We start from the raw sequence: 20,286 nt of genomic DNA on the forward strand, positions 1-20,286 counted from the left end.
TTTTCCTTTAATTCTGGAAACAAACTGTGACTGACATCTCCAGCTCCCAATAGCAGCCCGTTCTCACACACACACAGCCAGTCAGCGATCACCGCTGGGAGAGGGATGCTTCCATTGGCTGAGGGGTGTCAGTGGGCGGGACGCTGTTTGGACCGGGACCGAGTGGGCCGGAGACCGGGAGCTGCGCCTCGGGTTTCGGCTGCACCACCGGCGGGTCGTGAATCCTTTCGAAGGCAGAGCTGAAGCGACCGGCGGAGATTCCGTGAGATGTTTCAGCTACACGGAGGCGCCCGGCCTTTCCCCGCCGAGGATCGGGGCCTGTTGTCCCTTCCTGCCGGGAGACGGGAGCTGCCCCGCAGCGGCTGCCGGTGGATCTCCGGAGCTCTCACCGCTCCCCTGTGCAATCCGAACGGCTGAAAACCAAGGGAGAACAAGGCGCAAAGGTAAACTCGTGCGTTAGAAAATAACCAACAGGAACATGTCTGGCCATTCGGCCCGTGGCGCCTATTCCATCCTTTCCACAGAATAGTCCTTTTTAAATCTTTTTCTAGATTTTAAACAAACATAAATGAAACATGAATACAAAGAGCTTGAGAGTACATAATTAATAGGTTAAGGTAAAAATACAAATAGATGATAATAACCTCCCAAACTCATGGTGGTTACAAAAAATGGAGAAAATAAGAACCCCTCCCCCCAAAAAAAATGAAAAAAATCCTAACCGACATGGGCCATTGCATTATATCAACTATACACAGTAGCGTCAATAACTCCGCACCTCCATCCAAATAATTAAGGACAATAAAAGTCAGGTTCAGGAAAAGTCAGTTTAGCTCATATGAAAATGTTGAATAAATGGTCTTCAAGTTTCTTCATATTTAACTGAAGGGTCAAAGACAACACTTGTAATTTTTTTCTAAACGTGAACAAGAAATAGTTTGAGAAAACCACTGAAATATCGTTGGAGGATTAATTTTTTTCCAATTCAATAGGATAGATCCTCTAGCCATTAATGTAACAAATGCAATTATCCGCCAAGCTGGGGGGGGGGGTGGATAAACGACTATTATCCACCATTGGTAAACTGAAAATTGCAGTAAAAGGATGTGGTTGCAATTTGATATTCAGAACTGTTGAAATAATACCAAAAATATCTTTCCAATAATTTTGCAAACATGGGCAAGACCAGAACATGTAGGTCAATAAAGCGACTTCAGAATGACATCTGTGACAGGCTGGATTAACATAAGAATAAAATAGAGCGAGTTTATCCTTGGACATGTGAGCCCTATGAACAACCTGAAATTGTATCAGGCATGTTTAGCACAAATAAAAGAAGAATTGATTAATTGTAAAATGTTCTCCCACTGCCCTGTGAGTATAAGACAATGAAGTTCTTTTTCCCATTCCTTCTTAATTTTTTCTGATACTCCTGGCTGTATTTTCATGATCGTATTATAAATGATGGCTACTAAACCCTTCTGGCAAGGATTCAGAGCCTGAATTTTTTTCTGTAATGTCCATTGGACATAATTTCAGAAAAGACTAACATTCAAGAAATTTCAAACTTGCAAGTATCTTAAAAAAAATATGAGTTTCAGTCTGGATAGCTGTTCAAAGGACATAAAACTGTTATCTAAAAATAGATCACAAAAACATGTTATACCTTTTGTTTTCCATAACACAAAGGCTTGGTCCTTAAAAGAGGGCTGGACAAAAAGTTAGATATAATAGGGGTTGATAAGATAAACTTATTCAAGCTGAAGAATTTACGAAATTGAAAACATATTCTTACTGTATATTTAACTACAGGATTAGTTATTTGTTTATTTGGTTTAGATAAAGCAAAAGGAGGCAAAGATCCTAAAATAGAAAACAATGAGAAGTCTTGTACAGATTTACACTCCAAATTTACCCATTGTGGGCAAGGTACTACGACCAATTCTCGTGTCCAAGCTATTAACTATCGGATGTTAACTGCCCAGTAGTAAAATCTTGGGTTTGGCAAAGCCAAACCACCTTCCTACTTAATCTTCTGTAAATATTTCTTACTTAATCTAGGATTTTTATTCTGCCATATGTATGAAATATTTTGCAATCAATAATATCAAAAAAAGATTTAGGAATAAAAATTGGTAATGCCTCGATTAAATATAAAAATTTGGGTCATACTATCATCTTGATAGTATTAATTCGACCAACCAATGACAGAGATAATGGGGACCACCTGGTAACAAGTTGCTTGATTTGTTCAATTAAAGGTAAAAAATTAACTTTAAATAAACCCTTATGTTTCTTGCTAATTTTAATACCCAAATAAGTAAAATGATCTGTGACAACTTTAAATGGTAAGTGTTTATAAATTGGAACTTGCATATTTAATGGAAATAATGCACTCTTATTAAAATTCAGCTTGTAGCCAGAAAAGCTAACAAAACTGAGCAAGCAAGGATGAAATAGCAGGAATAGATCTCTCAGGGTCAGATATGTATAGTAGCAAATCATCAGCATATAATAATAACTTATAAGTCCCTTACCCACGGGTAATACCAAAAATATTAGGTGATTCACGAATGGCAACAGCTAAAGGTTCCAAAGCAATGTCAAATAATAGAGGACTTAAAGGGCAGCCTTGCCTCGTACCACGGGACAACTGAAAAAAAGGAGATCTTTGATTATTGGTAAGAAGTGAAGCCAAAGGTTTATAATACATTAATTTAATCCATGATATAAATTTCAAGCTAAAATTAAAATTCTGCAATGTATTAAATAAATATAGCCATTCAACTCTATCAAACGCTTTTTCAGCACCTAAAGAAATGGCATTCTAGTATTTTAGATGAAGAAGTATAAATTATATTAATTTATTTTCTAATGTTAAAAGATGTATACCAGATTTTAATAAATCCGGTCTGATCTTCAGAGATAATTTGAGATAATACATTTTCTCATGTAGTGGCCAAAATTTTGGTAAAAATCTTAGAATCCGTATTCAGCAAGGATATTGGCCGATAGGATGCAAATTCAGTGGGGTCTTTATCTTTTTTAACAATTGGATTAATGGAGGCACCATAAAAAGATTGTGGTTATTTATCTACAGTTAACGCATCTTTAAAAATTTTACAAAGCTAAGGAGCGAGTATAGAAGAAAAGGACTTTAAACATTCAGCAGTTTAACCGTCCTGACCAGGGGCTTTACCTGAATTCATTGAAAAAGGGAGTGGGTTCCCCTTTCCAGACCCTGTCCGGGGACTTGTGCCACTCCTCAGGGTTATATATGGAACCTCTCGGACAGGGACAGGGAGTGGGTTCCCCTTGCCAGACCCTGCCCGGGGACTTGTGCCACCCCTCAGGGTTATATATGGAACCCCTCGAGCAGGGACAGGGAGTGGGTTCCCCTTTCCCAGGCAGATGCCCGAAGGTGACCGGGAGCCACCAGAGGGGCTGATGTAATACAAGCCACGGCACGGTGGGTCACTGAGGTAAGGGAACCCATTTGAATGACAGCCCGACTGCATGCGGATTTTGGTGAATTTACCCGATAACTACAGAAAAAAGGAGAATCCCTTGCGTACTTTCCAGCTCGTTTTAAGGATACATGTGAGTCCAATGCCGGCAAACCCCTGGACAGATCAGTGTGTCCAGCTGGCAGTGCAGACTTTTCTAAACCTTCTCAGACCCAAGCCTGCCCACTCCTGTAAGTTAACTAATCTCAATTTACCGTGTCAGACCTGGCCCCAGAGTGACATAAATTCTGATGAATGTGGAGCGCAATTGACTCTTTAACGGGGCTGGGGAAAAGCGAGAGTGTGCACAGAGATCCGGTAGTGAGGAGATGGAGTTCGGGTCCCAACGAAGAACCCAGAACGGGTAACAGGATCGTGCGGACGGAGCGGATGAAGAGGACACTTGTCACACTGATACTCGACAGAGTACCACATTTACTCTCCACAATACCTTTGGTCCCGGATAGGACAGGCCAGAGGGGACGGATCACAGTGATACTCGACAGAGTACCACATTTACTCTCCACAATCCCTTTGGTCCCGGAGAGGGCAGGCCAGAGGGGACGGATCACAGTGATACTCGACAGAGTACCACATTTACTCTCCACAATCCCTCTGGTCCCGGATAGGGCAGGCCAGAGGGGACGGATCACAGTGATACTCGACAGAGTACCACATTTACTCTCCACAATACCTTTGGTCCCGGATAGGGCAGGCCAGAGGGGACGGTGATACGGGCGGCTGTGATCAGGCTCACCACACAGGCAGGCTCTTTTCTCACTGCTGTGATCAGGTAGAAGGTACAAGAGCCTCAGGACTCGCCCCTCCAGGGTCAGGAACAGTTACTACCCCTCAACCATCAGGCTGGGGAACAACACAGGACAACTGCACTCACCTGCTGTCATAGAGAGGCTCGCACAACAAATCATCGTACTGGGACTGTCTCAAAATGAGTGAAATAAGAGGTGGTTTGACAGAGACAGATCGCATTCCTGTCTCAGAATTAGAGAAATACAATCTCACAGGATATTTACAGCGGAAGGGCTGGAATGATGTTTCCCATAATGTGTGGAACCAGCGGGCACAGACTCAAAATCCGAGAACAATTCAGCAGGACTGAGATGAGGAGTAATTTCCTCACCCAGAGTGCAGTGAATCATTGCAATTATCTCCACAAGATTTCTAAATTGAATAGACATATCCAGGGGCTCAGCGGTGATGGGAAGTTGCAGGAAAGTGGTGCTGAGGTCAAAAGTCAAGCATGTTCTGAGTGAAGGGCAGAAGAGGCGCAAGGGGCCGAATGGCCACGCCTTCTCCATTTCTTATTTTCTGAAACACGAGTTTACCTTTGCGCCTCACTGTTTCTTATCCTGTCAGATTGAACGGGGAGCGCTGAGAGCACCGGACATCTATCGGCAGTCGCTGCGGTTATTTCATGTTCTCGTTGTTTATTTGCATTGGCGAAGTTTGTGGTCTTCTGCACTCTGGCTGATCTTTCAGTGATCCAGATATAGTTACCGTTCTGTAGCTTTGCTCTGTATGTTTGTAGGAGTTGTATGTGGCGACTTATATGTACTCTGTTAGTTTTTGGAATAGTCGCTTGGGGAATCTGAGGTGGAGGAGTATTTGGGGCTTATTTAAAACTATACATAGATATTATCCAAATAGTGTTTATTTGACGGGTTAATTCTGATATTGAAACTTACTGTTATGTTTGTGGTTTATAACCAGAGAATTCATTTCATCTGTTTTGGGATTGTGAATATGTTAAAACATTTTGGGTTGATGTTTGTCAATTTATAGATCAATATATTAATGTGGAATTTATTTTTTGTTTTGAAAATGTCTTATCTGGGTTTACTAGTAATGCCAAATCTTACAGGGATCATTTCTTTATCATAAATATTTTGTTAATTTACAGCAAATGTTATATCCATAAATGCAAACACAGCAATAAGAAACCTTGGAAACTTGTTTTGTTTCTGATATCAAACCTTGACTGACATATCCAGCAACCGGCAGCAGCCCGCCCTCGGACACACTCACAGCCAATCAGAGACCACCGCTGGGAGACTCTGGCCTCCATTGGCTGAGGAGTGTCAGTGGGCGGGGCTCTGGGCGGACCGAAGTTTGGAACCGGGAACGAGTGGACCCGGTGAGAGACCCGAGATTGGGAGCAGCTCCCCGGGTAAAGGCTGCAACAGCCTCCGATGGCGGAGGTGAAGATTCGGGCGCAGATTCCGTGAGATGTTTCAGCCACACAGGGGGAGCCCGGTCTTTCCCCGCCGTGGATCGGGGCCTGTTGTCCGGAGTTTCCTCCCGGTCCTGTCTCCTGCTGCTGGGATACGGGAGCAGGCCCGCAGCGGCTGCCGATGGAACCCCGGTGTGTGAGCGCTCCCCTGTGCAAAAGGACAGGCTGAAGGTCAAGGGAGAACCAGGCGCAAAGGTAAACTCGGACTTTAGAAACAAATAAACGGACTTTCCGTCTTTTCCGCCTTTCACACAGAACATGCCTGATCTTTGACCTCAGCGCACTTTCGCGCAACGTTCCCAGCATCGCAGAGCCCTAAAATTTGTCCTTCAAATTTAGAAACCTTGTGGAGAAAATTCCAAAGTTTCACTGCCCTCTGGATGAGGAAATTCCTCCTCATTTCAGTCGTGCTGAGGTGTACTCGGATTCTGTGACCCCCCATTCCTCACCACAGCCAAAGGAAACATCATTTCTCCCTCAACACTGTCAATACCCTGTGAGACTCTGTCTGTCTCAGTCAGACGGCCTTTTATTTCTCTAATTTTGAGACAGGCCCGGTCAGTATAATCTCTCCGAGGACACTACCTCACCTCCTAAATCAATCTGGGAAATTTCTTCATTCCCTTCATCCCACAGGCTGACTCCGGGAGGGAGACCAGACCTGTGCACAGTGTTCCATGTACGCTCTCACCAGGACCCCATATACCTTCAGAGGAGATCTTTATTCTTCTATTCAAACCTTACTTCCCATTCAATGCTCTTCATTTAATATCGAACTCAAACAGTGAACAGACACAACGCAGCCTCAGCCATGAATTTAAAGGGCAGGTGTTGCAACAGTTTGAGCTTCATACCGGGGGCCACGGAGCAAGCAGGGGATCACAAAGGGAGGAATATGGGAGTGTTGTATGTCTGAGCCCAGCTGTGTGTGTTTGTGTATCGGAATCAGGTTTAATATCAGTGGCGTATGTGGTGAAATTTGTTCCTTTGTGTCTGCAGTACATTGCAATACATAGTAATAAAAACTATAAATTAGAACAAGTATTTATAAAATTAAATTTGAAATGTAGTGGCAAACGTGAGGGAAAATACTGAGGAAGTATTCTAGAGTTCATTGTCCATTTACAAATCTGACGGTGGAGGGAAGAAGCTGTTCCTGAAACATTGAGTGTCTCTTCACGGTCCTGTACATCCTCCTTGATGGTAGCAATGAGCCGAAGGCATGTCCTGGGTGATGGGGGTCCGTAATGATGGATGCCACCTTTTTGTGGCCTCATCTTTTGAATGTGTCCTGGATGCTGTGGTGCCCATGAAGGAGCTGGCTGAGTTTACAACTTTCTGCAGCATTTTCCGATCCTGTGCAGTGGCCTCTCTACACCAGGCAGTGATGCAACCAGTTAGAATGCTCTCCACAGTACATCTGTAGAAATTTGCAAGTGTCTTTAGTGACAGACTGATTCCCCTCAGTCTCCAAATGAAATATAGCCGATGTTGTGCCTTCATTGTAACTGCATCAATATGTTGGGCCCAGGATAGTTCCTCAGAGATGTTGACAGGCAGGAAATGGAAACTGCTCACCCATTTCACTTCTGATCCCTCGATGAGGACTGGTGTGTGTTCCCTCGACTTCCCCTTCCTGAATCCACAATCAATTCCTTTGTCTTCATGATGCTGAGTGCAAGGTTGTTGCTGTGACACCACTCAACTTGCTGATCTATCTCACTCCTGTACTCCTCCTCATCACCGTCTGAAATTCCACCAACAATAGTTGTGTCATCAGCAAGTTTATAGATGAGCCTAGACACACAGACGTGGTGTAGAGAGTGCTGAGCACGCATTGTTGAGGTGTGCCGGTGTTGATTGTCAGCAAGGATGAGATGTTATTTCTGATCCACACAAACTGGGGTCTCCTGGTGAGGATCCAGTTGCAGAAGGAGGTACAGAGGCCCAGGTTTTGGAGCTTGTTGATTACAATTGAGGGTCTGATTGTGTTGAACGCTGAGCTGTAATCAGCAGCCTGACTTGTGTATTGCTATTGTCCAGGTGATCTAAGGCTGAGTGGAGAGTCAGTGAGATTGCATCTGCTGTAGACAGATTGTGGTGATCGGCAAATTGCACTGGGTCCAGGTCCATGCACAGACAGGAGTTGATTCTAGTCAGGACCAACCCCCTCAAAGCTCTTCATCACAGCTGTGTGTCTGTGTGTGTGCGTGCACGCTTGAAACAGTGATCCCAGTTTGATTCAGGAATCTTTCCTGTAGCTGGGGTACCTCAGAAGAGGGGTCATTGTGATGGGACGATCCTTCTGATCAGAGCCAAATCATTTAGCCAGTCGATGCTGAACCTTTAGAAATTACAAAGCACATGTGTGTTTGAGAGAGTAATTTAAATGTAGAATTCAAAATTTACAAAGTAAGTTTATTATCGATTTTTACGCATGTCACCATGTTCAATCCTGAGATTTTTTTTCGGACAAACTCAGTAAATCAAAGAATCATGATTGAATCAATGAAAGCCCGAACCCAGCATTGTAGACAAAATACACTGTGCAAAAGACAACAAACTGTGCAAATACAAAAGAAAAAATAAATAAATAAATAATTAGCATGAGCAGGTGATGAAGAATCCGTGAATGTGTCCATGGGTTATAGGAACAGTTCAGTGATGGAGCAATTGAATTTGAGTAAGATTATCTCCTCTGTTTGAAGAACCTGATGTTTGAAGGGTGATAACAGTTCCTGAACCTGGTGGTGTGGGTCCAGAGACTCCTGCACTTTCTTCCTGATGGCATCAGTGAGAAGAGATCATGTTTCACTTGGTGGGTTCCTAGATGATAGTTGTAGCTTTCCTATGACAGCGCACCAGAGAAAAGTGCGCAGTGGTGGGGAGGGTTTTACCCATGATGTACTGGGCCGTATCCACTACTTTCTGCAGGATTTTCCTTTCAAGCGCTTTGGTGTTTCCATACCAGGCCATGATGTAACCACTGAACATATTCTCCACACACACCTGCAGAAGTTAGTCAAGGTTGTAGATGTCATGCTGAATCTTTGCAAGCTTCTAAGGAAATGGAGATGTTGCTGTGCTTTCTTCGTAATTACACTTCCATGCTGGGTTCAAGACACATCCTGGAAAGTGATGCCATTGAGGAATTTAAGGTTGCTGACCCTCTCCGCCTTTGATCTCTGATGAGGACCGGCTCACAGATCTCCTGGTTCCTCCTCCTGAAGTCAATAATTAGCTCCTGGCTCTTGCTGATGTTAAATGAGAGATTGCTATAAGACCATCAGATATAGGAGCAGAATTAGGCCATTTGGCCCATCGAGTCTTCTCCGCTATTTCATTTTAGCGGATCCAATTTCCCTCTTGGCCCCAATCTCCTGCCTTCTTCTGGTAGCCCATCATGCCCTGACCAATCAAGAAACTATCAACCTCTGCCTTAAATGTACATGAAGATTTGGCCTCCACAGCTGCCTATGATTCACTATCCATAGATTCATTACTCTCTGGCTAAAGAAATTCCCCCTCATCTCCATTCTGAAGACACCCCTCTATTCTGAGGCTGTGTCCTTTGGTCTTAGACTGTCCCAAAATAGGAAACATCCTGTCCATATCCACTCTATTAATCCTTTCACTATTTGATATATTTCAATAAGGTCTGCTCTCATTCTTTTGAATTCCACTCAACACAGGCCCAGAGCCATCAAATACTCCTCATATGACAACATATTTAATTTGGGAATCATTTACGTGAACCTCTTTTGGATACTCTCCAGTTTCTGCACATCTTTTTCTCAGATACGGAGTCCAAAACTGCTCACAGTACTCCCAGTGAGGCCTCACCAGTGCTTACAAAAATTTCAACATTACATCCCTGCGTTTATATTCTATTCCTCTTGAAATGAATGCTGACATTACATTTGCCTTCTTCACCACAGACTCAATCTGCAAATTGACCTTTAGGAAGTATTTGGAAAATAGTCAGCCCTTTCATTTCTTCTACCAAAGTGCATGCTGATACCCTTTGCTGACACTGTATTCCATCTCTCACTTCTTCGCCCATTCTCCTCATCTGTTGAAGACCTTCCATAGTCTCTCTATTTCCTCAAAACGACCTGACCCTCAACCATCTTCATAGCACCTGTAAACTTTGCAGCAAGGTTATCAATATCATCATGCACATCACCGACATTTAACAGAAAGAGTATCAGTCCCAACACAGACGACTGTGGAACCCACTCATCAAGAGGCTCCGTTTATACCCACTCTTTGCTTCCTCTCAGTCAGCCACGGCTTTGTCCATGCTGGAATCTTTCCGGTAATACCATGGGCTCGTGGGTTGTTAACGCAGTTTCGTGTGTGGCATCATGTCAGAAGCCGTCTGAAAATCCAGGTGAACATCATCAATCGATTCTCCTTTGTCTGTCCTGCTTGTTATTTCTTAAAATAATTTCTACAGGTTTGTCAGGCAAGGTTTTCCCTTCAGGAAACCATGCTGACTGTGGCCTATTTTATCTTGTGACACGGTACTCTCAGACCTCATCATTAATAATCGACTCCAACATCTTCCCAATCACTGCGGACAGACTAACTGGCCTATAGTTTCCTTTCTTCTGCCTCCCTCCCTTCTTGAAAAGTGGTGTGACATTGGCAATATTACATTCTTGAGGAACCATTCCGGAACATTGTGATTCCTGAATGTACATTACTAATGGGGCCACAATCTTTTTATCCACCTCTTTCAGAAAGCTGGGGTGTACACCATCTGGATTATCTAACTGGAAGGCCACTCTGGTTCTGGTAACTTTGTACACTTCTGGCTCCTGACACCCGGAAGTCCCACCATTATGCTGGTGTCTTCCTCTGTGAAGACAGACACAACATACTTTTTCAGTATGTCTACCATTTCTTTGTCTCCCGTCACTGCCTCTCCAGCATCGTTTTCCAGCCACCCGAGACTTTATATCAGATAAAAATTGGGATATGTGTGCTTTAATTGGACAAGAATGTTGCACCAACACACCAGACAAATCTGAAAATGTAACTCACCTGATGGACTATATTTGAGAGGCAGCAGATAGAATGAGAGAAGTGGGAGGGAGAGCAGTTCCACAATGATAATCCCTCAGGAAGCCGGTGGCCATTTGGGACTCTGGGACGATGGTGGGATACTGGTTTACATTGTACATTTCCGCAATGATAACCCCTCAGGAAGCCATTTTTGGAATCTGGATGAGAGAATACGGTTTTACATTATGGAATAACCATTAGAGTAATAATAATCAGATTATGATTATTTTACTCTTACATGTGACCGAAACGAGGAGACAGAAGGAATATTTTGTAAACGCTGTGTTTGAAGTCCCCTCCCATCCCTGGTGAGAATGGAGGTGAACTTACCCCCGGCAGGTAATAAAGAATAAAGCTGCTTGATGAAGAAACACTCAGTGTTGGGATTGTGTTCTGTGAGTCTCAGCAGAGAGATACTTGACAGGGGGTAAAGGGTGAAAGTTGCGGAGTTTATGGGGCACATGAGGGGATACCTCTTCACTCAGAGGGTCACAGGAGTGTGAAATGAGCTTCACCCACCCACAACGTCTGCCCCCGAATGAGGTGGAGCCCAAATGGCGGGTCCCTCCAATGAGCTGCTGCCAACCGGAGACCGGGGTCTTCGGGCTGGTTTGTTGCCGCCAGAGAACATGATGTGTCCCCTGGTGATGGACCCACTGTCGGTAGGTGTCGGCGATTGGGGGGGGGGGCAGTATTGTACTTGTACAGGTGGGTAGAGATATCTCAGAGCCAGTAGATGCCAGACAAGGGCTCGTCCTATATTCTGGGAGATCCTGGTACCAGTTGTAACGGGGTTTACCCAACGGTGCCGTCTGGGAGGTCAGGGACTGGGCCGTCTCCAGTGCCAGTACAGTCTCTCTCAGCTGAGCCTGGAGTGGGAGCAGGGACGGTTCCTGTTGGGTTACGGACATGAAGGTCCAAACCCGGGGAGACGCCATTGTCAAATTTCACCAAGAAACAATCAGGCCTAACAACTTCAGGCAGAACTGCTCAGGATGACAAACAGACATCAGTACACAGAAATGACAACTTTTAAAATCAGAAATAAACCGATGTAAAAACAAATTTAAAACCAGCTCCTTTGCCTGAGGATGGGTGGAATGGAAATGGTCCTGAGGCAAATGAGGTGGTTTCACACCGTCTGCACGACTCAGTCGCCCCATTGAAGGAGTGGCAGTGGCGATTGAGTTCGCACTGAGAGGGGGATTGGACACGGGGGAAAGGTCTGATGAGGGTCGGTTTGATTGCCGAGGGGATCTGCTGTCTTGTCTTGTGGACTGGCCACTCACGGCTTCCTCACCGGCTCAGACACTGAAAGCCCGTGTTTCCCTGCCCCCCCCCCCACCCCGGATCCAGGCAGTCTCGTCCCCCTGGGAGATGAAAGAGAAAGTAAATTCATCCGCTTACAACTGGACAATGATGTGTGTTAATTATTTGGAGAATGTAGATCAAACAATTAGTGAGGTTGTGGATGTCACCAAAACCGGTGTGTGGAGAAAGTGAGGGTTGTCTAAGGTTACAGTGGGATCGGGACCAGTTGGGAAAGTGGGCCGAGGAATTGCAGGTGGATCTTAGCTGTCACTCAGAAACAGTTCTTCAGGGGGTCAAAGACGACTGAGACACGAAAGAGAGCTTTTCTTGGGCTCTGGATTCAAACAGACAAGACTGGTGCACTCGTACCAAGGCAGAATATAAGTTGTTGCTCCGCCACCCTGAGGGTGCAGTCATCAATTAGGAGCAACCTCGCACCATCCTCCACAAGTCTGACTTACCAGTCAGCAAGCATTTTAATTCTTCATTCCCAGTCCTGTTCCGCCGTGTCGATCCATGGACTCCTCTTGTGCCAAGATGAGCTCCTCTCCCCGTGGAGGAGCAACACATTATATTCCGTCTGGGTACCCTCCAATCTGATGGCATGAACATCGATTTCCACTCAGGAGAACAAATTACCGTCACCCTCTTCTATGCCCCACTCTGACCTTGTACTTCTCACCTTCCTACACTGCTCCCGGGACCCTCCTCCTGCCCTCTCTCTGGTCCACCCTCCTCTCCTATCAGATTCTTTATTCTCCAGCCCACCCGTTCTTGACCTTCCCCACCCACCCGGCATCAAATTCCAGCTCGCCTCTTCCCCTCCCCCACCACATTTCTCTTCTGGCACCTTCCCCCGTGCTTCTCTGCCCTGCAGAAGGCTTTCTGCCAAAAAACGCCATTTTTTTATAATTTTCTATAGATGCTGCCTGAGGTGCTGAGTTCCTGCAGCGTTTTGTGTGAGTCGCTTTGGATTTCCAGCATTTGCAGACTTTCTCCTGTCAGTTCCAGAAATCGCCATCAGCGACCAGGCGATCACATGCGCATGCGTAAGGTCGCGGTGAGTTTCGCGCGTGCGCACGGTGCACAAAAGGCTCGGAGACTCGGCGGCAGGTTGGAGCGGGGATCCGGGCGGATTATTATCGGTACCGGCGTCCGAACCGCGACCGGCCACACCTTTCCTCCGCACCCCGGGTCAGTCCAAGTCCTTACCCCTCTCCCTACGAGGGCTCCGGGGAACTTCCTGGTGAGGAGCGAAGACGCTGGAGCCGTGGCGGATAGATGGGTCTCTTCTTCGTGTAGGTTTCTGGGTAAAGAGGCAGCCATTGATGACAGGGCCAGCGTTTTCCCCGTTAGTCCGTAGGCCGTATTTGGAATCGCAGGGGGAGGGAAGGGGAGTAGATGGATCACTCGGGCACCGAGCACTGAGGAGCTGACCTTCCAGTCAATGAAAATGTCAATTTTTACTGTATGAAAAGAAGGAAACAAAATCCTTACATCAGCTTTAGTCCTTGTGGAAATCACCTTTGTTCCATCTTGATCTGGACCTTTCTACCTGTGAGAACTTGTTTAGTACCATTCGCTTTGGGTACATAATGATACCAATTACCTTTGGCCTGGGTAACAAGTGACCTGTAGCGTTCTCATCACAAATATGCCACACTCCAATGAGAACAAGGACTGCCCTCCCCATCATGTTCATTGGCATTGCCTCTGATGGGCTCTCCACCGTCAATCACCTGTGCGGAGGGGCAGAGTAATCTGAAACTCTCCAGGGTTTGCCATGTAACATCACATGCTCTTTGTAGTGCTGTCGTACACGACCAGAACTTGAAATAATACCAATGTTTTCTCTAATTTATTTTTCTCAGAACGTATGGACCGAGTATTTGTCTGAAAGTTAAATGTTTAAACATCATGAAAACAGCACGGCATCAACAAAACACCAGCTGTGCAGCAGCAAAGGCTCTCTGTGTGGGAACATTTCAGTTACTGCGCAGCTCGGAATAATATGGGACAGAGAATAATACTAATGGAAGGAATCAGCCTGAGCTAAGTCACAGATTGAAATTCCCATTCTCACACAGACAGGAATACTGTTGGGCAATTAGATGGACAGACCAGTTGCCGGCATCATGAGCAGTTGGAAGGAGAGTTTTTCCCCCAACTTGGGTTGATCCTCGCTGTAACAGTGTGATGTCAGAGTTCAGAAAGGAGATTAAAATTATTTCATAATATATCGGCTGTGAAAATTAATCAGATACAGGAGCAGAATGAGGTCGTTTGGCCCATCGAGTCTGCTCCACCATTTCATTACAGCTGATCCATTTCCAACTCAGCTGCACTCTCCTGCCTTCTCCCCATATCCCTTCCTGCCCTAACTAATCAAGAATCCATCACCCTCTTCCCAAAAATAGACCCAATTACTTGGACTCCAGAGCAACTCATAGCAGCAAATCCCACAGAGTCACCACGCTCCGGTTAAAGAAATTCCTCCTCATCTCCATTATGAAAGAACAAAGCTCGATTTTGATGCTGCGTCCTCTGGTTTTCGACTCCCCCACTCTTGTCAACATACTCTCCACATCCACTCTATCGAGACTTTTCAATGTTCGATAGATTTCAATGAGGGCCCCTTCATTATTCTGAACTCCAGTGAGTAGAGGCCCCGAGCCATCAAATGTTCTTCATCAGACAAACCTTATAAATCCTGAAATATTTTTGTAAACTTCCTTTGAACGCTCTGCAATGTAAGCACATCTGTTCTACTTAAGGGGCCTGAATCTGCTCTCAATAGTCCTAGTGAGGCCACACTTTAAATATACTCAACAATACATCCTTGCTTTTATATTCTCGTACTCCTCAACATTATTTCCTCTCCATTGAGAAAACAGTCTGCACTCTCATTGCCTCTAAATAAGTGGATGACTTCTCTGAATGATGACTTTCATTCATTGATGTCTTTTGTAAATCATTTTTACAGGTTAGAAATGGCAAAAATTGTGTCCGGGAACTTTAAACAGTCAGTTTGCTGTCTCTGCCCAGATATTTAAGGAGTTACTAGATATTTAGCAATGTATCACAGTTGATCCTTGGAGATGAAGAATTTTGTCATCACAGTTGGAAAAGTGCTTTGTGAAATGAAGTTTTCTGTTGTAACTCACTGAAATCCACTGGAACCGGTGAGCTGAGAACACACCAGCATTTGTTCACTGGAGATCAGTTCTTCAACTACATTGATTGTGCAAGGGATTTACTGCATCAGACATTTGACTTATGAATTGACAAAGAACCGTGGGAAGGGATTCACTCTTCACTCACTCATCTCACCTGCATGCACACCAGCGAGTTCACACTGGTGAGAAGCCGTTCACCTGCTCAGACTGTGGGAAGGGATTCGCTCATTCATCGCAACTGCAGAGACATCAGTCAATTCACACTGGGGAGAAATCATTCAGACTGTGAGGGGATTCAGTTGGTCATCTGAACTGAAGATAGTCACACTGGGGAGAGGCCATTCATCTGTTCAGACTGTGGGAAAGGGTTTATTCGGTCATCTCAACTAAGGTACATCAGCGAGTTCACACTGGGGAGAGGCCGTTTACCTGCTCAGTCAGTGGGAAAGGATTCACTCATTCATCTGTACTGAAGGTGCATCAGAGAATTCACACTGGGGAGAGTCCGTTCACCTGCTCAGACTGTGGGAAGAAATTCACTGACTTATCCAGGCTACAGGCCCACCAGCGAGTTCATACAGGAGAGAGGACGTTCACCTGTTCAGACTGTGGGAAGGCATTTACTCGGTCATCTCAAGTGATGGTACATGAGCGAGTCCACACAGGGGAGAGGCCATTCTCCTGCTCCCAATGTGGGAAGAGATTCTCTCAGTCCTCCCACCTTGTGACGCACTACCGAGTTCACATTGGGGAAACTATTTAAACAGGCAACAGGCTGCAGGCTGGATATTTCACCATCAGAGTTGCTGAATCAAGTTCAAAAGTGACTGTTGGTGCCGAACTCGGCAATTACTGCTGCTGTTTATCAAACCCAGTTCTGCACTCTGGTCACTGGGCGTGGGAGGCATTCCTCGGCTAATGTTCACGTTTAGTGGGACTGGAGTTTAATGGTTTGTATCTGTGATGCAAAAATCAGTTCTAATTTAAATCCTGTCCACACCTACAGAATCTCCTTTCTCTCCCAGAATATCATCTCTTATAACTGCCACAAGGCCAAAATGTACACTTCCCTATTAAGCTTCAGAGTGGACAGTGCTGCCGGCCTTTCTGAACAGGTGAACGGCCTCTCTCCACTATGAACTCCCCACCCACTCAGCAGTATCCAACAAGGTGTTCTGCTGAGGAGAACGCCCACAGGACAGCCCTGCACTGTCTTCCTAATGACCCTTACCTCTGCTGGTGGTCACGCTTCTCCTGTCCGAAGCTTGTACTCTGGGTGTGGCCACCTCTTCAGATGTTTCATTGACAGTATCTTCAGGCTCCCGAATGATCCTGAGTACATCCAACTCTCTGAACCAGTCAGTCCGGCGCTGTGATTGGGTGCACTTCCTGCAAATAGTCATCGGAAAACTGTCAGATGTCCAGAGTTCCCACATCTGACTGGAGGAACATCCCATCCTGACTGCTCTGCACCAAAATACACCACTGTCTGAATGAATTAACATATGCAAGAAAATATCGAACGTGAATGGGTCAATGACAGTGGAAGTAGAGTGTTCAACTGTCTGTGTTTTTGCCATGAGGTCGAAGGAATAGAGGCTGCCATTTTGTGAAGCTGCTCTTTAACCCCCATTTTGTGAACTGATTGCTGTGGGATAACCTGATCAGATCAACTTTACACAAGAAGTTACTGGTGTTCCCATTGTAAGCCTGAAATCACTCTCACATAATCTGTGCATTATGTACACTGTCAGGTTTGCAGAAGCAATCTCGTTATCTCTGAACCTGAAGTCTCTCTGAGATAAGGTGTGTATTACGTACAGTGGCAGTTCTGCAGAAGGAATCTCGATATTTCTGCTGAGAGTCTGAGCGACACAGTTTGTCTGTTTGGAACCATAGTGGAGGAGAACAAAAGAAATTACCTTTGGCATGATGTTGTGTAGCCCTTGGACTACTTCCAATGGAAATCTGTTAGTCATCAGCCTGATGGACCTCAGCCAACAAGAATGAGATGCGTCCTCTGAACTGATAAGAGTTGTTTCAAATGTTTCAAATTAGGCTTGTTTCAGAACAAGTAAAGAGTTTCAAATGCAAAGGTGTGATAACTCCTGAGACGAACTATCAGAAGGAAGATCCCCCAAGGAAGGGACTGGAGAACAAATGATGGATCATTTGGATACAGTGGGATCCCTTGTTCCAGTGTTGTGAATTTGAGAAGTGGTCAGGGTGTGTATTAGTACAGAAGGAACAGTGGAATTCATGTTTTAAGTTGTTAGCCTGGGGTCAACGTAGTTACTTTGTTGTTTGTGTAGGAAAAATAAAATGCGAGCTGTGATTAATTACGATTTGCCTAGTGAGTTTCCGAACTGATTCCAGTTGATGAACGGTGAACATATTTTCGCGCCCTGGGTGCACTGGAAAAGAAAGAAAAGTGGTCTGGGACCCTGGTGACGAGTTGAACCACACAGTACGTTAGGATATTAAACTGTGAAATGGAAAGGACAGGCAGAACCCAGGGATTCAGAGGATTTCAGAGATTACTTTCATCGTTAATTATTAAGGAAATGGTCAAATTATGAGGCCTGGTTAGAAAAGTTTGACAGCCAAGGGTCCGGGATTGTGGAGGAAGAATTGTGAAAAATAGTTAGTGAAAATAAATTTAAAAAATTACAAGGGATTAAAAATGTTATAATGTGATGTTTGTTGGATGATCTAATTGAAGTAAAGAGAGAAAAAACTGAAACTGGCGGAGGAATTGTGTAAGTGTAGGGAAGAGTTAGAAATTCTGACGGTGCAGGATCCGGTGAATTTGATCCACATGAGTCAGTTTCAGACTCAGTGTGAAGCGTTAACAAGGGAAAATGAGAAAACTGAAGAGGAGTATAAACAGGCGGATACAGAATTAGAGAAAGGAAAAGTCAGGGTCGGGATTTACGGCTGTTACGAATGTCACGAAGAAATCGGCAGCTGAGAAGAAAGGCTGCGCTGATCGCAAGTGTTTAAAACAGATGGAAAATCTGCAAAGTGAACTCTCAGCTCGGAAAGGAGTGATATGTGCGAGGACGGACGATGATGGTGATGCAGATTGGGGTGATTTAACGTATGAAGAGACGCTTGTATCACACACCGGGTTGCTCTCTTCAGTCACCTGATGAGGTAATCGTAGCCTTTGGCCGGGTTCAGATATGGTCAGGTAGTGTCCAAATTTCATAGAGTGTTTCAACCGTTAACCACTACACTGTCCAGTTGGTGGATCAGAAGTGAGGGCCAAGTCACTGCCCAACTGTTCCTGACCTCGAGCTCAAACCCTCTCTCCAGCTCCATACCCAGTAAGGGGCTCTTTCTGCTCCCTCCCCCATCCTGCCAGCTGCTTGCTTCTTGCTCTTTTCATCAAGGCCCAGCACAGACAGCAACCTCCATGCTGGCCGTGCCGGGAACCCACTACAGTCGATCTCCATGAGGTACAGCCACGTCTGCCATCCTTTGTCCCTGCACTCCGGGACTAACAGTGTCAGAGCCAGGATTATTGGGGAATTGGCCCGCCTCCCAGCAGGTTTTTCCGAGAGTGGGTGGAAGCTTCAACACCCAGTGCCCCAATGGCGCCTGTAGTAACGGAGGGACGGCAGGAAACACTAGAGCCGGGGGTGTGGGGCGTGTGTGACAGGGTATTCTGTCCCTTTGACGTGGCCCATTTGAGTGCTGGAGCTGTGAATGAGAGATGATTCTCGGAAACTTTCCCAGTGCATTCAGCAGAGAGGATAACTCACGGTTTATATGAAACGGAGGAAGGGAAGCTAACCCTTCTCTGTCCAACTTCAGCTTTCCCTTCAGCCCTGCCGGAGGAACAGGCACCCGCCCAGGGGACACGGGGTGATTTACAGAAGACACCATTAGAAGCTGCTAGACTAATAGAGGTGACAGTGAGGTTTTGCATGACTGCAGACAGTGGAAAGGAAGGAACCTTCTATATCTGTGACGAGGTTGTGGCCGGCTTTCTCGTGTGTATTGGGTCCTACTTTGGATACGCAGAATTTGACTCCGTGACAGAGTAGGAACTGGCCGAGGAACTTGGTATCGCACAGTACCGAGGAGAGCAGAAGAGTGTGTGAAATGATTGCTCCATTCAAACCCCACACATGCTGAAGCATGGGCTCTCAGAAGGATGATGCGAATGAGTGAAAGGGAGTGAGGGAGAAAGGTACTGAGGAGGATAAGGGGAAACAGGGTTCTAAAACGACCCTATCACAGAACAAAGTTTGCAGTGGCAGAATGAAGGGAGACGGGGGTGGGTGCGGCCGATCAGTACGAACTCCACAACGCCACCTAATGACTGGGTAGTCAACGACGTGGTTGGAATATCTATGTTCCCCCTGTTATGAATACTGGATCCACAAAGTAATGATGCAATACTGGACACGAAGTTTATTTTGGCATTGATTGCCCACAACCCAGGTGGGTTGGGACTTGTCAGCATGTAACGATGGCCTATTGCCCCAAGAAGGTCAACTGTGTTACCTATAATATAATGCCCATGGTGCTGATGATAAGCCACGACTTGAATCCAGAGTTACCCAGGGGGTCTCCAAGTTACATGTGCGTTCACCACATGGTCGGATGGTGCAGCTGGACCCCTTGTTGAAACTAAAGTAGGAATCGGCCCCATAAAATTTCTTGCAGATGATACTAAGGTAGATGGCGTTGTGGAAAGCTTGTTTCAAAGTTTGCAGAAAGTTAGAAGAGTGGGCTGAACGATGGCAGATGGAGTTTAATGCTGATAAGTGTGAGGTCCTACATTCTGGTAGGAATAATCCAAATAGGACATAAATGATAAATGGGAGGACATTGAGGAATGCAGTAGAACCAGTAGAACCAAGGAATAATGGTGCATAGTTCGCTGAAGGTGGAGTCTCAAGTGTATAGGGTGGTGAAGAAAGCTTTTGGTATGCTAGCCTTTATAAATCAGAGCATTGAG

At 45.4% G+C, this 20,286-nt stretch overlaps 1 long non-coding RNA gene across 1 annotated transcript; it reads left to right on the plus strand.

The window, feature by feature from the left end:
- Positions 1 to 5,626: 5,626 nt before the first annotated feature.
- LOC132386359 (uncharacterized) lies at positions 5,627 to 19,011 on the plus strand. Its single transcript, XR_009509499.1, has 3 exons — positions 5,627 to 5,952; positions 13,061 to 13,198; positions 14,010 to 19,011. It is a non-coding gene; the product is annotated as an uncharacterized LOC132386359 (long non-coding RNA).
- The last annotated feature ends 1,275 nt before the right edge of the window (positions 19,012 to 20,286 follow it).

The sequence above is a fragment of the Hypanus sabinus genome, unplaced genomic scaffold, assembly GCF_030144855.1.
Source record: "Hypanus sabinus isolate sHypSab1 unplaced genomic scaffold, sHypSab1.hap1 scaffold_1116, whole genome shotgun sequence".
NCBI lineage: Eukaryota > Metazoa > Chordata > Chondrichthyes > Myliobatiformes > Dasyatidae > Hypanus > Hypanus sabinus.